At 34.7% G+C, this 18,782-nt stretch overlaps 1 pseudogene across 1 annotated transcript; it reads right to left on the bottom strand.

Moving 5' to 3' along the window:
• Positions 1 to 567: 567 nt before the first annotated feature.
• On the bottom strand, positions 568 to 3,052 carry LOC104699644 (uncharacterized; annotated as a pseudogene). Its single transcript, XR_753418.2, has 4 exons — positions 2,827 to 3,052; positions 2,358 to 2,650; positions 1,597 to 2,229; positions 568 to 1,511 (listed from the first exon to the last, which is right to left on the bottom strand). The product of XR_753418.2 is annotated as an uncharacterized LOC104699644 (transcript).
• Between the last annotated feature and the right edge of the window lie 15,730 nt (positions 3,053 to 18,782).

Below are 18,782 nucleotides of genomic sequence, written 5' to 3'. Positions count from 1 at the left end.
TTTTTTTTCTTTTCTTTTCTTCTTTTCCCCAATTCTATCTGTAATTTCCTGTATATACGCAACAAAGAAAAATTCGTGCAAGGTTCCAAGCTTCATATTTGCTTCTTGTTATTTTCTCTTCACATGTGTTCAAATTGAGTTGAAAAATCATGGTAAAGTAAAAAGTGAAAACACACAAATCCTTGAAATGGACTGTAACTTCAAACTCAAAGCACAAATTCGATCAAGAATCTGTACTGCATGCATTGATCCCAAATCGATGGCTTTGATGATATTCGTTAGGTGGTTCATTACCAAGATTGCAGCCAAAAGGTTTCTCCTCTGCTTTTGGTAACAGAGAGAAGTGTGTCTTATGCAATAAGTAAATTAAGTCTTATGCAATAAGTCTCATGTTAAAAATTTGATTTTTATATCATGTATGCAATAACATTGTGCATAATCAGGTTTCATTCTTTAACAAAAAAAAAAAAAAAAAAAAAAATCAGGTTTCATTCCTGGTTCTTCTTCTACTGCAATGACATGCATAATGTTTCTAATCTAATTTTCACCAAAAGTACGCAGAAGAAGAACATGGTAACAATTCCCCTTTTTCCAATAAAAGAAGAGCTTAAATCTCTTGTTGATACAAAGAATGGTTCTATGCCCGACTATTTAAGAAAATGCCAAGTACATGCAAAAAATGGTAATGTTATAGACTGTCTATATCCCTTCACATCAGAGGTTTCTACTCCTCTTCTTCCTTTCTCCTCCACTGCCCTGTTCCTCCTCTTCGTCTTCTCTTCTTCTCTTATTGCTCCTTTGAACTGTGTCCCTGCAGCCGTCCTCTTCTTCTTCTCTTCTCCTCAAAGGAACTGCAACCTCAGGTGGTTAGTAAACAACAATAGCAAGGTTATAATCTTGTCCCTCCAAGCCCAAATCCTCATCTTCTTCCCTTATCCTCTGCATCGCTGCAACCTCAGGTGGTTGGAAAACAGCAATTTCCAGGTTATGATCCTCCAAGCCCAAATCATCATCTTCTTCCGTTGCTGCAACCTGATTATGGTCTTGTCCTCCAACATCTTGTCCCTCCACATCCTCAAAATCTAAATCTTGTATCTCAACTGCTCTTCTCTGTGCTGCCCACAGCTTGTAAGTGGAAAACGATGCTAAAAGAAAACCTTCCCCGAACATAAGAAGTATTTTGACAAAATCTATCTTTGTCAAGTGAATACACTCTGTCGCAGCAACCATCAAGAGCCCTATAACAATCAGTGTGAATGCCAAACCAGTGTGATGTGACGTAGAAGTGGATCGCAGCTAATAAAACTGCAGCAACCGTTAGTGGCTCCGGGTGATGCTCCGCAATTTCGTCCGTTACCCAAGCCAAGAAGGTACCAATGAGAGAGAGCACGAAGAATTTTATCCAGCCAATACCGAGAAGGTTTCTGACCATGGTGGGTGGCTTGGACACTGGTTCAAGTTTACATTTGCGTTTGTTGTGTCCAACTAGTTTGTTGGCAGTTGCTACATGTCTGCAAACACAAACACATGAATCACAATTTATTTCCAAGCAATCAAAGCAAGTGTAGAACTTCTCAAAAACTCAATCTTTTGCACCTAAAATAACTGTTGAACCAGGATTAGTCTTTCTCAGCTCCTCAACATAATCATACATTCTTGTAAACTGCTCAGCATACTACTCATCAGTGATGATGTGTTTCATAATCTGTCTTGCACTCTGACATTTAGTATTTGAAACCCGAAGACCATTTAGATACGACCTCTGCATTATTTGGTCAGCAGACAGTTTTGGATTAGTCCTAAACTCATTCAAAAAATCAGCAGCTATTTTTGGGGCCTTATAAAGATCCACAACACCTAGAGGATAACAACTTGGGTTCCTTTATAAGATCTAACAACCATTTTATCTGAACGACTACTTATTGATGCATATATTCTCCACTTGCAACTATATATCCTGAGCACACACTCCTACTTTCTTCCTTTCTGATCTCTTAAAATGTATATTCACCACCTTCTCTTTCACAGCATACTTCTCAATTTTTCCCTTACACTTCTCTTTCGAAACAAATTCTTTCCTTCATAAAACTCTATACTAGCACCATCATCATCCGAGTCATCACTCACAACATAATCATTACAGTAAAAATCAGACAGTTCTCATACTCAGGTTCCTCTTCTTCTTCCCTTTCTCCAATAAGAACATCATCTAGATAAGGATCATCTGACCTAACAACATACAAATTAATGCTTTCCGACTCATGTGTATACGTAATCATTTCAAGAACATCACTATCACCACACAAATCCTTACGGTTTTGTCCTACTACTCCAGATGGGAAGTAAGAAAAACTTACTCATAATTTTCTGCATAACCAGCACTTGAAACCATATTTGTCAACATTGCTAAACTTGGGGCTTCAAAATCAAGCCTTAAACATCTTGTCTCACCACCATTGTATGAACCATCTGCTGCCCAATATCCTCCCACATGCAATCGGAAGAAAAGCGTCCCGTACAATTAAGATTGGTGTGACTAATCCAAAAACTCAACACATCTATTATCCTTCAAATCAAAAAAGATGGAGTAGAAATCAATAAAACACAATTACCTTAGCATCTTGTAAGTTCCAGCCGCATCCACTCTACACTATTTTGCAAATCGGTGTCGTTAGTTACTATGAAAATCATTCTCATGATTTACACACGAAAAAAGAAAATTGTTCTCATGAATAACAGAGGCTACACGAGAATGAGCATCAAGAGCTGTAGCAAGAATAAACAACAGAATTTTAAAAACAGAGGCTACAACCTCAAATTTAATACCTTAGATGAGATTTGCGTTTTCGTCGATCATTTTCCAGAAGAAACCTCCTAATTGACTTCAACATTACAAAAATTCTGAGAATTTCACTTTCATAAATTAGGGTTCATCAATTTTGGGGATTTCTATTATTTGGGTATAAAAACATCTTGTTATTTCAGTTGCAAATCGTGTTGTTTAAGTGTATAAATCTCATTTTTTATTTCTGAAAAAAAAACGTTGTCTCGCAGGTTTACTGTATCTGTTTAATCTTCACGGCTCTGTAGACGGAGGAGGGTAAAAATTAACGGATTTTTAGTTGAGGGATTTTTCCATTAAATATATAATTGAGGGTTCTTTTTATGATTTTTCTTTACTCTAGGGGTTTTATTACTAAAATCCCTTAAACAAACAAAACAAAATAGATATATCTACTGTGACACTCGTGGTTATTATTAATATTAACTTTTTTTTTATTATTCTTTTTCCATGTTAATATATATATATATATATATTACTATAAATATAAATTTTATTTTTTTTCTCAAAGAAATTACTATAAATATAAATATTGACATAAAAATTGATCTTTAATTAATTAGATTCAAAATCTATACTACTAAAGAGTTACCTTAGATCTATACAGTAGCCGTTATAATTAATATAAAATAAGATTGTTAAAAAAACAATAATTAACAAATTTAACAAGGTACATACTATACAAAATAAGATATATAAAAAAAGTTTGAATATATCCACCAAATTAACAATGTAATATAATCATTTAAACCAAATCAACATACATAACCATATTTTCACGACATAATAAAAATAACAATATAGAACTTATAATATTTATTTTTAAATAATAACAAAATATCAACCTTTACTCTAGCATATATCCTATTCTAGTTGTATGTTTAGTACTAAACATCACCATTGCAATTTGCAAAAACATATTTGCACCGTCTCTACTTGACGACATATCTAGACGACGTAAAGAAGAGTAATGAGGCATTTTCATCATGTTTATCATATTGTCACTATCAGCACACAAGGTAGCACAAAACATCTATGTTTTATGTTGGTTCAGGAATTGGCACCGACAACATTGTTTAATTTCAAAACATCGATGATTTACAATTGTTTAATTTCAAAACCTAGCTCTCTAATCTAACAGCTACATTCTCTTCTATTTAATAGAAGATAGTTAAACAAACAAAACAAAATAGATATATCTACAGTGACACTTGTGGTTATTATTAATAGTAACTTTTTTTTTTATTTTTTTTCCATGTCAATATATATATATATATATATATATATTACTATAAATGTAAATATTGACATAAAAATTGATCTTAATTAATTAGATTCAAAATCTATACTACTAAAGAGTTACCTTACATCTATACAGTAGCCATTATAATTAATATAAAAATAGGATTGTTAAAAAAACAATAACTATTAAAAGAGTTTAGAAATAAAGCGAAAATCCCACTAATAAAAACACCAAAAAACAAATAAAAATAAAAATATCATCTCCTCATTGATAAAACGTAAGTACATTCGCTAATATGAATTTTTTTTTGTATGATTTACATAAAAAATTCTTACCATTTTAATAAATACCAAAACTTAAAGTTATTATTTGTAATATTATAAATATATTATATATACATCATTTCTTTACAAACATATGCACATCTTAACAAATCTCTAAACAAATTATTTCTTTATACCTAATTATCTAAACAAAATTCTTAAGCTTTCCACAATATTAACAAATTCAACAAGGTAAATACTATACAAAATAAGATAAAAAAAAGTTTGGATATATCCACCAAATTAACAAGGTAATATAATCAGTTATACCAAATCGACATACATAAACATATTTTTCGACATAATAAAAATAACAATATAGAACTTATAATATTTATTTATTTAAAAAAAAAATATCAACCTTTATTCTAGCACGGATCATATTCTAGTTGTATCTTAAGTACTAAAAATCACCATTGCAATTTGCAAAAACATATTTGCACCGTCTCTACTTGACGACATATCTAGACGACGTAAAGAAAAGTAATGAGGCATTTTCATCATGTTTATAAAATTGTCATTATCAGCGGACAATGTAGCACAAGACATCTATGTGTTTATGTTGGTTCAGGAATTGACATCAATGACATACTGACCTATACCAAAATAAACCGAGTGATCTTAAACTCCGATTAAACCAGAAAATCTCGGGTAATACTTGTTGAATGGGCTTGTGGGCGAAAGAGCCTTGTAAAGCTTTTAAAATATATATAAAAACCTTGTAAACCTTTATAAAAATCTTTTTAAAAGGTTTTTTTTAAGATATAAATTTCAAAAATTTTGGCGGGAAAATTTTTCGATTTTGGCGGGAAATTTTTTTTATTCTGACCGAAAAATATTTTTTTGCTGGAAAATTTTTCATTTTTTGGCGGGAAATTTTTTATATATTTTTTAGCGGGAAATTTTTTGACTTTGATGACTGTACATTCTTGCTGTCACTCATAGAAAAGGTAATTTGGTCATTTTGTACATAAAAAGGAATAGTTTTAAAAAGGTCAACATGGAAGGGTATTTTTAAAAAGGGATATTTTTGAAAATGCCCTAAAGTAATTATGAAAGATGTCATTATAATTAAAAGCCACGTTGGAGATAGTGTAAAAAGCAATGTGATTTTGGGGAGAAAAAGAACGGTGTTGATTGGTGCGTTTGCGGGAGGTAGCGGTTGATAGTGAATTATAAACCGCTCCCAACTGCTCCCAACTGCTCCCAACCATGGAATTCCAAAAGCTGCTTCTCGCAAGCGTTTGCGGTTGCAGGCGGTTGCGGTTGGGATTTTTTTTAAAAACCAAAAAACAAATCAAAAATCCTAAAAAAAAAATTTCTTATATCTTCAACCTAACCATTGTAACCTTTAAGGATGAGAGAAAGAGAAGTACAAATACCATTGAGGAGATTAGAAAATACATAATTACAAGAAAATAGGGGGGTGTATTCAAAACAGGATTTTGGAGGATTTATAAATTTTTGGATTTTAGGAGATTTTGAGTGAGATTTTAAGGTAGTTTGGTGAATTTGTTATTATTTTCCATTTTTGAAAAAAAAAATTGTGATTTGATGGGATTTGGTGAGATTTTAAGTGGGTTTTAAGAAGATAGTCAAGTTCATAAACGAGAATTCATAACAAAAGGACTTTCCAAAAGTAAAGCTTTTACACTTGCCAAACGGATGACTACGATCGCATAACTCAAAGATTTTTTGATATAACATAACAAATTGAAAGGTACAAAACAGAATTATAGATAAATTAAAGCACTCTATTGTATCATGCTCCCATATTCATAGCATCGGTCCACATATCTGCAGCTATTGTTGCTCTCCAGTTATTAGCATGAACTCTTTATTGTTCTTGAGTACCATGAATCTCTTCATTTCCATTATTTTCACCATCATCTCTTTCGTCAACACCACTTTCTTCAACATCGTTTTCTTTGGGAAGAAACACATCCGAACAACATTCTTTACGAAGATAGTTATGTAAAACAACACATGCAAGAACTAACTCCGCTTGTGTTTTATACGGAAAGGATGGTGCATATTTGAAAATAAGAAATCTTGATTTGAAGATGCCGAAAATCCTCTCTACTACATTTCGCAAACTCGAATGATGATGGTTGAACAACTCATTTTGATTTACGGGATCTTTTCCTTGCCCTCTACAGTCTTAGAGATGATATCGAGTACTTCGAAACGGAGCTAAAAAATTACGACGATTAGCGAAATGTGATTTTTACCTTATAAGAACTTTGTAAACATTTGAAAGATTTTTCTAAGGTTTTATAAAATTTTATAAGATTTTAGTAAGGTTTTTATAAAGTTTTTTATAAGGGTTTTATAAGATTTTTATACGGCAGTTACAAAGTTTTATAAGGTTTTTATAAGGTTTCTACTTATAAACACTTTATAAATGTCTTATAAATAATTAAAAATCGTTTAAAACCTTATAAAAAAACTTTATAAAAAACCTTATAAAAGTCTTGTAAATTATTTTTTCGAATTTTTTTGTCATAAACTTTTTGTCAAAAATCTTTTTGGTGGGAATTTTTTTTGGTGGAAATTTTTGTTTTTTAATAAAATATTTTTCAAATAAGTGTAAAATGGTCATTAAAAATTTTTTTTTATGGAGGCCAAAAATAAAAATGGCAAAAAATGGTATTTTTGATAAAGAGTATATTAAAAAGAGTATTTCTAACAAATTCAGTTATGTATGAATTAGTAAAAATAACCGAACCCAAGAAAATTTTATGTACATGTGATTTTGATGGATATATGTATATGTAATGACGTACGTATAAGTGAAGTTATGGATCTTCATTGGGGCAAACAGATTTGCATCTAAAGAACGGTTTCTTTGTTGTGTAATGGAAACTAGACTCACGTGATTTTATTTTTATTTGTGATTTGTAACGAAATTAGGGCTTTTGGTCAGTATAGAAAAATCACTAATTTTATGTCTCTTTCTTCATTTTCTGTGTATATAGTGTAAAGTGTGGAATCACAAATAAATGCTTCTAATCGTGCTGTTAATGCTTCTAATTTAAATCATGCAAGCTCAGGTACTGAATGTGGTGCTGTTAATGCTTCTAATGGCTACTCAAGTAGCCAACTAGCCATGTCTATGGATCTATGGTACGTACCAAACAATAAGTCATTTAATTCAAATACTATATATATCCTATATATATATATAAATTTAATGGAACTGAACTTTTTGGGTGAAGGAACAAGACTATTCTATGAATTACAACAACGTAGGTGGAGGATGATGGGCGGCAAACATGGATCACAATCATCATTACTCATCAGCACCTTACAACTTCTTCGATAGAGCGAAGCGTCGGTTTGGTCTAGAAGGCCATCAAGAAGAAGAAGAATATGGTGGCGATGCTTATCTGGAACATCGACGTACGCTTCCTCTCTTCCCTATGCATGGTGAAGATCACAGAGATGGTGCCAGCTGGAAGTATGGCCAACTGGACGGTCGTGATTGTCATGGTAGAGGCCCTTGCGCTTCGTCTGAACTAGCTCGTACCCCCGGCTTCGCACCCGATTAAAGCTCTTAACTACCCTCTCTCTTTCGTTCTACTATGTTTCGCAACTATGGTTCGCTTGCAGTTATGGTATTAATTAGTACTTAGTAGTATATCTCTGGTATCGTCTTCTAGGTAATTGACTTCGTTTTATCTCTTATCTTTTTTTATATATAATGAATATGTTAAAATTTTAACACTATGAAGAAATTAAATGAATTTTCACAGATCCGGATGCATGCAAAAAAATGACAGAGATGTAGTTAGTAGTAATATATTTGATTACCATCTGTTATCGAATCATCATTACACTATATTATTTTAACCAGTGATCTCGAACCGAAATCAGAAATATTTGTTTTTATAACAGAATTTCTGAACAGTAGTTGTTGAATGTTTCTGGTAGTTCAAAACTAATTAAAACAAGAATTGATGGATAATAATGGATTCTGCGGTGAATGTAAAAACCAGGCACTAGTTTTGATCTTGTACACTGTCAACTTGTCAAGGTTAACCTCGAAGGAACACTTGATTGGTGACATTCAACTATGGGAAGATTAGATCGTAGGGATTTTTTGGTTCATGTTTCTTGTACCGGCAACAAAGTAGCTGATGGTTTATGTGAGAACTAGATCTGAGTTCTCCTTCCGAGGTGTTTTTCCGAACGGAGGAGACTATCACCGTCGAAGGTTCCGAGCTGAATTTAGAGACTGAGTGTTGTAAATTAGAAACGTGTGTTATTGCTTTTTCAGAGTTTTTTTGATCCCCATTACAGTCTTCCCCCTCTCTACTTATACTGCCATATTACAATTAAATGCTAAATCAATTCACTCCGTTAATCTTGTTTTCTCATTTAAGCTAATTAATACAGGGAATCTTTTGACCGTTCCCCGATCTCCGAAGTGACGCGGGAGACCAGCTGGCTTCGCTTCTCTTCGCCTACTGGGCTTAGCGGACTTCCCTTGCATTGGGTTTGTGCCCATTTCGTCAGTCTGCCTTTGGACCTCGGCCCATAGCCCGGAGTGCTAATCGTGGTACCAACAATTTAGCCATTAATTATGCTCATCAGAAAACCATTACAACTTAAATCATTTTTTGTTTTCTTTCTCTTTTGGTAATTAACTCAACTTCAGTTTTTGTAATAGATAAGTTTGAACTTGTTCAAAGACTATGTAAATACTTTTTGAAAAAATAAATTTAAATCGTGGAAAAAATAACAGTGTCAAGTGTCAACCAAAATTGAGATTATAGTGGAAAAAAAACTACAACCCTAGTTAACGATACACAACTATTCTTCTAGTAGTGATGTCTTGTACCTTTGGTTTTCCAAAAATGTTGTTTATCGATATATATCGTCTGTTTTATTTGTTCTTTCCTTTAAAACATCAAAGTTAATGATTGTCATCAATGACCACTGACTGGTCACTAAAATTGATGGTCATATTTTATCGAGCTTGTGTAATCTTTGGATACAGTTTAATTAATATTCCACTATACCTGATTAGTTCTTCGTTATAGTGGAGTATACAACTATGGATTACGTTAAGGTGGCTCACGCGTTGTGAGTGCGCGTAAAGTTCATTCTATATTTCCTTAAACAGAGAAAATTACAAAGAGCTACATTATCTCGAGCCGCGTGAACTAAGATGACGCGAGTAACAGAGTAAGAGAAATGATTTTTTTGGGTTAGTTGCTCTACCTCTATTTTATGTCGTAGATCTTGTTCAATGAACCGTAGCTTTTAGAATTTTATAGAAAAATACTATAGTATCATATAGTAACTATAATAGATAGTATAGTTTATAAATAGTTTAGATGGCTTTGTGGGATCTGTCTGCTTATAAATTTCATACGTTACTTATACTATACGGTCGGTTCGGTTATAGTGAAATGTGTACCAAGAACAAGAATGTGGCAGTTAAGACATTGGTGCAGCCATTGTTTTTATATTAAAAAAAAAAGAAGGGTATATTTTTTGTAGTTTGAACCCTCTGTTTTATCGTAAACAACACTCATGATTATTACATTGAAATTTACTAATACTAATGGATCTCATTTTCTTCGGCCGGACTGCCTCGTTATATGTTCATTTTCTTTGTCACAAAATTTTTATCCAAAAAGTAATACTGCAATAAGAAAACAAAATAATTACTGGATTATATACTGTATAATTTTGCATTTCGGCCAAATGAAAAAAGGTTATATTTGTGTTAAGTGGAGTGAAAATTAATCAAGTGAATTTTGTTTGTGTAAATGGAGTAGATGAATTAGCGTTTTATTTAAACTTCATTTGATTTTTTTTTAAATCTATCTTAAGATTAGTTAACTTTTTTTATATTATTATTATGCAAACTAATAAAAATTATGAAAATTGTGATTTCTAATATTAAAGTATTTATAATTTATAAAATAGAATAATAATAATCATCATAAAATCATTGAAAATAGTAAACGCTGCTGGCGCGTTAGTCAATCCGAACGACATCGCCACAAACTCGTAAACCCATACCTCGTCCTTTTTCTTGACGAACACCGACGCTCCCCACAATGAAGTGATAAGATAAAAGAGCACCCTGCTCAACGAATCCTCTAACTGCGTCTTCAGCTCTACTAAACAAATAATCAAGTATGCCGACAACAACTCACCGCCACCTGAAAAATCAACCTTCTTGTTCGTCCAACAATCTCTTGTAACTTGCCTTTTAGGGAAACTTTCACAAGATAACTTATTCTAGAAATGGATTTTCCACTTGGCAATCCTCCACAGAGAATCATCAATAAGAGCGTAATAAAACAAACAAGTACCATACGTTCGCATATTCTGATTCTCCGCGTCAGATGCTTTGCAAGCCACCAACTCAACCCACTTGACTTGTTTTCCCCCAGCAAGCTTACCAAAACCTTGAACCTCGCAATCCCTGTCCATCTCCAATGAACTCCATCCACCATCGTTGCAACGATTAGTTTATTCTGCCATGAAGGCTTCTCGTGAAACTTATGTACCTGGCAACCATGCCCTTGCCGGCTCATACCTACTGCAGCTCCCCTTCCCGGGAATCCAACAACACCGGCCACACGGTCCTGGCGCATCAGCCACACATTCATGACCACACCGGTCATAAAATCCTGGCCCACCGGCCAACACAACTAAAATCCAAGATTAAACCACCATCAATTCTCGAGGTCTACATCCCGTCATTATGTTTATACTCCCGTCCTATGCATTGCTTGCTCCAAACTCCTCCACCCTTAGGTTGCAATCTTTAGGCCCTACCGATCTCACTCTCAGACTAGCGTCTTTGAGTTATACCGTCTCACTCTTTGACCACAATCCTCAAGATCTCGGTATCAGGGGGACTACTCATCCCCTCACGAACCACCATCCTCTCAGGAGCAACAATCCTTAAAGACTAATAACATCTCCCGACCAACAATACCTCCTGTGGTCCAAGTATAACTTTGCAATGTTACACCTGTCCACTCAACTTCTAATATCCAACTGGATTAACCACCAAACAGAGAAATATCTGCTCCAACTGCATATGTCCGCCTATCCGCCTCTCTAGGCTGGATACCACTCGAGAAAGAATTTCTCATCTACAACTGCTCCATCCTCCTAACATAAGAAGGAAAGTCCTCAACATCTACAGCCCTCGGCCGCACTCCGCCACATGCGGTACAACTGGAGCCTGCACTGGTACCCCTCTCGGTAACCGCTCCAATAGCACGCCAACATATCCGCAAAGCGATCATCTCGACCCTGGGCTACACCTGCTGCAACCCCACATCTGGGTTCCCAGCACCCCCGACACGCTCACCGGCTAACTCCCTCTGGTCCCTCCTGATACGCTTGCGACCCTCTGACGTACCTCCTCGTGGAACTCTGGACCACACACTTGCTGGCCTCGGGACCCGCCCGAACATGACCATGACCACGTCCCCGTCCACGACCAATAACTCAAACACCTTTAACCACTGCACTTCCAAGAACAGAGGCTAACAAGCAATCTTAACATAACAAAAAAACATAAACTCACCGTGGAATCACACAATAGGCTCGAAGAGGATGTTCTAGGACTCCATGCCACACACAATTGACTAACTCACATAATAAATCAAAGCATGCAAATCCCAAACATCTACAACACAAGCATAGTGAACCCAAACCTAGAACCGTAAGGGCTCTGATACCAAACTGAAAGGACCCAACTTTTAAAAAAAAAATAATAATAATAATAAATAGAAATATAATAATAATAAATAAACTACGACTAGTGGTCCCATACCCACTAGCAACCTAACCACAATCACAATCAACAGGAGAATAGCAAATACCAATATCCAATAATAAACCTATATTATAACATAAACAATATCCAAATACCAAACAACAAGAAACATAGAACCAACAACCTAGCAATGTTTCTAATGAACCAACTCTAGCAACGTAGCAATGCCAGACAACAACCAATCGAGTCCCTAGAACAACCTCCTCTTCATTGCCTTGATTCCACGATCACACTTTGCCTTTACCTGCACCACAAACACACATTGAGATGCATGAGTATTTTATAAACACTCATCGAGGCAATCCTCCCATTTACTGGACTATACACACAAGCAATAAGATCCCTACATGCCACAAACAACAATCAATAAAACAAACCAGGCAATATACAAAGCATGCATCACCCGTCGTAGCTGAAAGAAGGGTGTCGGTCGACACCAGATTGTCAGTGTCGATCCCGAAAACCCTAGTTTGTGTCGACCGACACCTCCACATAGTGTCGATCAACACTCGCCAAAGTCTCGAGCCGTCCTCGCGTTGGTGTCGACCGACACCACAACTGGTGTTGATCGACACCGATGTCGAGCATCGATTTCCTTCGATCAAAAACTCCGAATCTCACCTCCAATCTTCTCCAATCCGCTCCATGCATTCCCAAAAGCCAAAACCCAGCCATAGCAGCCACGAAATACCATAGAGAACTCAAAGAAAAAAATCACATAAGCGCCAAATCACAGAAAAACTAGAGATCTTAGCTTAGATAAGCCATGGTCATGCACTCACCTCTCTGCAGGAAGAATCTAACAACCAATGACGAATCCAACCTTCCTAGCAAGCTTCTAGCTCCTTCCTAGCTCCAAATCTCTCAAGAACAGCCAAGCAATCTCCCAGAATCACCAAAAAGCTCAAGAACACACTTTCTCTTTGTTTTCTCTCCAAACGGCGTGAGACAAAAACCAAAACACGACCCTAGGTCGTTTTCTCCCTTTTATAACTTGGTTCAATGGTTTCCTTAAACCAAATCGGTCCAAATCGATAATTAACTCAATCTGGTCGAACCAAAAATCAATGGTGTCGACCGATACCACCCTTGGTGTCGATCGACACCCACCCCCAAAACGAAGAGTTTTGGTTCACGGGTGTTACAGGACAAGGTAGCACAAAACATCTATGTTTTATGTTGGTTCAGGAATTGGCACCAATGACATACTGACCTAAATCAAAATAAACCGAGTGATCTTAAACTCCGATTAATCCAGAAAATCTCAGGTAAAACTTGTTGAATGGGCTTGTGGGCGAAACCCGAAATAAATACAAAAGTGCATCTAAGTGGATTTGAACCCAATACCTTAGGCATTTATTGGTGCATCATAAACTATTTTGCCACCTTGATTATTCTTATAGTTTAAAAACATTAAGTATATATATGTGTGTATTCTAAAGTTGACTTGTTTTTTCTTTTCTCAATCAGCATAATCCATAATCGTTCTATATTTTTAGTACCAAGATCAATTTTACTAAAAACATGACAAGCAAATCTACAAAAGAAAAAAAAAGAGTGATACTTTGTGGAGTTTAAGGAGTGAGTGAGGTTGGAAGATAAATATGAATTATATCATATAATTTGCTATAGATGTTGTTAGATTTGGTAGGGAATTTGAAGGATTTGATTCTTGAAGTGGTGACCACAGATAAACAAAAATAGGATTTTTGGCTGAAGAAGAAGGAGACAAGAAGAGGTAGATTTTTTTTTTTTTTTCACGACAAAAGATTTTTTTCTTTCTTTTTGAATTCGGGTATACCCAAAATTACTCGAACGTGAAGACATCCGATCAGAACCCGACCCGATATCATAAAATACTCGATCGGATATCCGAATGCTCAGACCTATTCATAACCCATTTTCAAAGGATAACCGATAAAGATACTCTTATGAGACCACAAAATACTTTCGTTATATGTGAAAACTTTATGATATTTACTTTTAATATTGCATGTTGTTAACATACGGAATATATATAACTTTCTAAGTCATAGCAATATTTATCTACTCACGAATGAACATATTATTCATAGTGAATGAAAAATAGTGTATTTTTTTTATAATTCTGATCATTTAAAAATATTAATTCATATATATATATTGTGACAACCCATCCCGTTGATCCCACTAGCCTCCGCTAGCTTGTCTCCATAGCCCGAAGCTGGCCCTGCAGGGCATCGATCCTAACCCCTCACCGTGGAAAGGAACTATTTCAATTGGTGACGGCTTATACTGTTGGAAGGTTGTTAAAGGGTGGGGACCAGGGTTCGAGCAACGCCTAATACACCAATAACCTACTGGTGGATTTGGATATATAGTTCCTTTCCACGGTGAGGGGTTATGATCGATGTCCTGCAAGGCCATCTTCAGGTCTATGGGGGCAAGCTAGCGGTGGGCTAGTGGGGTCAACAGGACGGGTTGTCACACATATATATATATATATATATATGTACTAGATTGGGACCCGTGCTAGAGCACGAGTTGAAATTATTTTTATTTATATTATAATTTTAGAATAAAATATAATTTATATGATTGTTTTTAAAAGTTTTTCTGGATAAAACATTATGCAATAAAATCATATGCTAAATATGATGGCTTGGAAAAAACACCCATTTTGTAAGTTTTATATTGTTATTTTTGTAATTTTATGTATGAGAAATAGTTATGTTTGTTGTTTGTTTTTATTTTAATTTTTATACATGTATGGTGAAAGTTTTTTTAATATGACCCATGCTTAGGTAAAAATTTATTTTCACGTGCAATAAAATCTCGGAAATCACAATTAAGTATGATAAATTACCAAGATTTTATTCCTTTTTACGTTTAACCGTATATTTTTATGCTTAACAGTATATATTTTGTAACAATACATGAAATACTAAAGATTTTATTTTGGAAATTGTATAAATCAATGGAATATTCTCTTTAAGAGAATTCTTTGGGATATTGTTAAGTGTATATCCCACAAATTGACTAATTAATCTATAACTTTTTTTTTGTAACCAATCTATATTTAATATATAACCTATTTTATAACCAATTTATAAAAATTATATAGTGTATAAAAAAAAGTTCTGTACTTTTTATTATATAGGGGATATATATATTGGTAAACTACTGAGCTTTCGTTTTATTGTATTTTGTGGACCGCATATCAAAATTCAGTTAAACCTCTTTCCGTTAGTTTGATTTCTAGACTTCAGATTTCTTCTACTTTTCTTTTGCAAATACTGATCTCATATTCAACCATGTCGAGATACCGACTCAAAGTTTCATTTATTTCTTCTATGTATAAGCTTACGTGATCAATCCCTCTTTATGTTATTATATATTTTATAAATAATTTATATTTTAGGGTTTAAGTTTGTGTGATATGGTTAGATAAAACCAATGTCTATTTTATACTGAATTGTAAGTTTACATTTGTGTATCTTCTAATTAACATTTTTAAAATAGATTTATACCAATAGAAAAAATACTTTTAAAACTTTGGCTCATTAAAGATGCAAATTCAAGTTATAAAAAAAAATATTTTTAAATATGTTTTACTATATAGTTTTAATATTCTAAATATATATGTTTTGTGCCCCAGTCAAAATATTTGTCTGGATCCGCCATTGTGTATACATATACAAGTGGATATGCAAATGAAGGTTTTTTTTTTTTCTGCGGATATGAGAAGATCTATGGATGCTTTTTGGGGATTCAAAGTACGTTATTTCTACAAGAAGCAAAGATGTGAGGCTTGTGTAGCATCTAAAGATCAGCAAAGATGTAAGGTCTGTGATTCCCTTTATGTGAAAATTTTCGTAAAAGACTTGTTTGGATCAGTTTGGTCCATTTGCCATTTTTTACGCTGGCTACCTTTTATAATGTGCCGAAATAGAAGTTTTATATGTGTTATGTGAATATTACGGTGAAGTAGCTATTAAATCCAAAATTGTATTAGTGGACACTTTTTATATATTTCTATAACCAATAAATTGTGGTATTTTATATCATAAATTATTATATTTTTGCAAAAACTGATCTCAGATTTTGAACAACGCTTTTTCAACAAATATATTTATCATAGTCTAAAATCATATCTCACATCCTATTTTCTCTAACTTACAAGTTTAGATGCAAACATAAACGTAACATTGTTAGGGGTAGGCTGCACCCTTTACTTTAAGCCCGACCCAAATCTAGATTTGTCTAATTAATATCAAAACAAGTTCAGAAAAGCCTATAAAGTTTAGTCCATGAAGACACCAATCTTTTCCTATAAATTTTTCATCTATCGAGATAATTGTAAACCAAGGTTGGTCTACGAGATGCATATTTTAACATAAGTATTATTCATCAAACTCTTAGCATGAGATTGAAACACATTAACTATGTTATACAACGATGTAAATCATATTATCAATATGACTAAGCATTATTGGACATATATAGATCAATCTCCTCCTCCGTTTACTCTAAACTATTCAATGAACAGAGAAAAACCCCTCTTTGATTTTGTTTTCTTGACCGAACAATCTCTCTGAAAATCCTTCTCTTTATTCTTCCTCTCATCTTTTTCCCTGACGTTTGACATCACACACGTCAGCAAAGGCGAGATCGCGAATGTGACGAGTCTCTTCTTCTCCAGCTCCTCCGTCGTTACAACCTCTTCTTCAACATCTTTAGACGTCTTCTTCGTGTGATGCTGTTCCACAAACTTGAGTTCCTCAATATCCGGATTTTCTAGGCAACTCGATAGTCTCGACCTCGTCGTGCTGAGATGTTGTATCTCCTTCCTCCCATGTCCGAGTTCTTGTGCTAGAGTTTTGATTCTGTTGATGAGGATTTAGAAATTAGAACACAACTTGCTTATAAAGAATTGCTCTCTTTATTGATGTTTAGAAAATATCTCTCTCATAACTAAACACTCTTAAGCTCTCAATATTCTCTCTTACAATTGTCACAACTCAACAATTGTATTTATAGTGTTAGCACACCTTTGCTAATCCTATTCCCATTAGAACTTATTAAGTCTATCTCTTATCCTAATCCTAACTTGATAAGGATCTCTAAGACTTCAAGGAATGTTGAAGCTTATCCAACATTCACCCCCTTAAGCTTAAACTTGGTCTTGAACATGTCTTCCAATCTTACCAAGCTTCTCATTTCGCAAAACTTGATCTTTGCCGACGCCTTCGTCAAGATATCCGCTTCTTGATCTTCTCCTGGTACATGCTTCACATCAACAAGCTCTCTCTCCACACATTCTCATATAAAATCGTACCGCTTGTGTATGTGTTTGGTTCGACCATGAAAAACAGGATTCTTTGAAAGCTGTATTGCAGACTCGTTGTCGATCCAAATGGTGATCTGCTCCGTCTCCTTCCCGGTGATCTCGCTCAAAATGTCTTGAAGCCAAATGGCTTGTTTAGAAGCCTCCGTTGCTGCCATGTACTCTGCTTCACATGATGAAAGAGAAACCGTCCCCTGTTTTTGTGAACACCAACTGATTGGTGTAGACCCAAAGTGGAACATGTGACCCGTAGTGCTTATCCCATCATCCAGATCAATGTTGTGACTGCTATCACTGAACCCATGAATCTTCTTTGATACTCCTCGACCATATTTTAAACCATAGGACACAGTTCCACTTAGGTATCGAAGTATCTGCTTCATTATAACAACATGTGAGTCTCGAGGACTCTACATATACCGACTAGTGACACCTACCGAGAAAGCCAAGTCTGGGCGAGTGTGTAGTAAGTATGTCAGGCATCCCACATTCCTTCTGTAACTCGTAGGATCTATCTCTTCTTCATTTTCAGCCTTTGAAACAGTAAGTCCAAACTCCATAGGAATTTTTATTGAATTACATCCTTCTAAGCCTGCTTCTCTTAAAATCCTTCTTGCATAAGCTTCCTGTTTGATTTCGATTCCATCATCTCCTTGATGAACTTCGATGTCGAGATAGTAAGTGAGCTTTCCAAGGTCCGACATCTCAAACTTAGATGACATCCCCATCTTGAATTCTTTTATGGCTTTAAGAGTATTTCCTGTTATGAAAAGATCATCAACATAAATTGCAACTATTAGAAGTGATTCTCCATCTTGTTTTCGATAAACAGAGGTCTCCTTCGAACACTTCTTAAACTTCATTGCTTTAAAAATCTGATCAAACTTTGTGTTCAATGCTCTTGGAGCTTGTTTCAAACCATAAAATTCCTTTGTAAGTTTGTAAACCTTGTGTTCCTTCCCTTTGATTTTAAATCCTTCAGGCTGTTCTACATATACATCTTCCTTTAGCTCTCCATGTAGAAACGCTGTCTTCACATCTAAGTGATGAATCTCCCAACCATGTGATGCAGCTAGAGCAATTAGCAACCTTATGGTTTCAAGTCGCACAACCGGTGCAAAGACCTCATCAAAATCTGTACCTGATTCTTGCACATATCCTTTTTCTACAAGCCTTGCCTTGTATTTATTGATTGTGCCATCTGCATTTTTCTTGAGTTGAATATCCACTTG

The sequence above is a fragment of the Camelina sativa genome, chromosome 1 (assembly GCF_030686135.1).
Source record: "Camelina sativa cultivar CO46 ecotype springtype chromosome 1, ASM3068613v1".
NCBI lineage: Eukaryota > Viridiplantae > Streptophyta > Magnoliopsida > Brassicales > Brassicaceae > Camelina > Camelina sativa.
The sequence above is the reverse complement of the archived record's forward strand: the minus strand, read 5'-3'. Positions and strand labels throughout refer to the sequence as shown.